We start from the raw sequence: 2,277 nt of genomic DNA, 5'->3' as shown, positions 1-2,277 counted from the left end.
TCTTTGGTCTTTTAAAGGTATCCCCTACATCCCCTCTTTCAATGAAGTTTTCTTCCAATGCTGACAAGGACTGAAAACTATTTACTCAACAGCTAGATTTTTAAAGAGCAAGGACTAGCTTGGCGACAAGGTTTGTCTGATGTCATCTGCTGAGGTATTTATAGGCAGGGCCTACAGCTTCTCACGGAGCTGATCTCTGGCCATCTCTGCCCCAGGGCCCCAGCCTCTAATTCACCAGGACTCCTGAAGAACCTACTGCTCTCTCCTGGGGGTGAGGGGGAGAGACATTAATTAACACATGGACCCCAACAGAAAATGACCTTAAATTTAGGGGAATCTTTTGAATTGAGGGAAATTTTTTAAGTTACAAAAATTTAATCCATCGTACAAGAACATCCTGTCCCTTGACCCCTGAGGAACGAAACAGTCCCTGCCTCCCTCAGCTTTTGCCGCTGAAGGTGGAGTTAGATAACTGTAAGAGAAATTCAGTTCTCTTAGCAACCTTCTCACTGCCTCATAGCTTACAATCTGACTTACCTAGCCAGTCGAAGATTCAGGGATTTGGGATCCTGACCGTCTTTCCATCTCACATGGCTTAGCAATCTATTTGGAATAATAGAGAATAAGGCAGTTCCAGCTATCTATTAATTCTGATTGTCTTTCCTCTATTGGAAAAAGTTATGTTTCTTCGAGAAACAGCTTTTAAGCTACCTACTTGGAGCTGGAAGAGAGTGGCTCCACCTCACTGTCTCTTTATCGGCCCCAGGCAAGATTTGGAGAACCCCCCCTTTTGCACTTAGGATCAATTAGATGATTTGCTGATCTCAGAATTCAGAGTCCTCAATCAGAATTTGATTGGCTCCACATTCCCATGAAAAAACAAGTTTTCTGGAATATGTTTATGTGGTTCTCAGAAGCTTCATTTAAGAAAAATCAAAGACCCCAAGTCAGGACATTTCTTCTAGTGAAGAGGCAGGGAAGCCAGGCCAGACACATTAAGATTCCCAAAAAGCCTTATGTCTTTGCTCATCTATGGACTGACCAAGGGAATGCCCTAGAAGTAGCCATTTAGAGCCAAAGAGCCACAAGAGAGAGTTGGTTGAGGATATATCAAGAATTTGATTTTTATCTCCCTCAGGATTCTCTTCCAGCTGGCCCTGGGGAGAAACAGTGATAAACTAGAAATTTCTTGGACATGGTTGTTGGAACTACGCATCTCTTCTAAGATTCTACATCACAATATAGCAAAGTCCTCAGCAAGGAGGCAGCGTGAAGCAGTGAAAACTGCACAGGTTCTAGAGCCAGATAGACCTTGGCTCAAAACCTGGCTTTTCAATGTGAAACAGCTGGATAATTGTAAGCAAGTTAGTCTCCTTGAACCTCTAGAGGGGGAGACAATCATATCCAACATAGGTACAAGCAAGATATCTAAAGGCCCAGGGACAAACCATGGCAAGCAACAAATAATGGTTCTCTCATGTCTCCTTTCTTCCTGAAATTTCTGCCCACCTGTGTAGGCTAGTGGAGAAGAATTGGGGTCCCAGTTCTACCACTGGCTAGCTGTAAAATTGAGCTAGTTACTTTTCTAAGCCTCCATCTCTGCATCACTGAAATGGAGATAACGATAATACCGCATAAGATTGTTGTGAGAAGTACATTTTAAATATATCAAGAGCCTTTAAAAAGTAAAAGTGGGCCAAGCATCTTTCAACCTATGAGAAGCCCTAATGTTAGCCCATGGGAATAGACTAGGAGAGAAGCACTTACAGATCAGTGACAGTTATGGCAAAATAATAGGGAAAAAAAAAAAAACCCACCAGGCAGCTTAGCCACATGACTAAAGGTCTAGGTTGAAGAGTCCCACTGCCTGTGTTCAAATCTAGGCTCCACTATTTTAGTAGCTATCTGATTTGGAAAATATTGCTTTCTCTATATCATGGTTTCTGCAGCCATAAAATAAGGATAATAACCCACTTTATAGGAATGCTCTAAAATACCTGGCTCATAGCAAGTGCTCCATTAATATAACGGTTATCATCATCATCGTCATCATCCCATGTGACTATCAAGAAAGGAAAGCTAGATTTCAGTCAAGAATGAAGTTCCTGGGCTTCCCTGGTGGTGCAGTGGTTGAGAATCTGCCTGCTAATGCAGGGGACACGGGTTCGAGCCCTGGTCTGGGAGGATCCCACATGCCGCGGAGCAACTAGGCCCGTGAGCCACAACTACTGAGCCTGCGCGTCTGGAGCCTGTGCTCCGCAACAAGAGAGGCCGCGA

This window comes from Grampus griseus (assembly GCF_964374135.1).
Source record: "Grampus griseus genome assembly, chromosome: 14".
Lineage (NCBI taxonomy): Eukaryota > Metazoa > Chordata > Mammalia > Artiodactyla > Delphinidae > Grampus > Grampus griseus.
The sequence above is the reverse complement of the archived record's forward strand: the minus strand, read 5'-3'. Positions refer to the sequence as shown.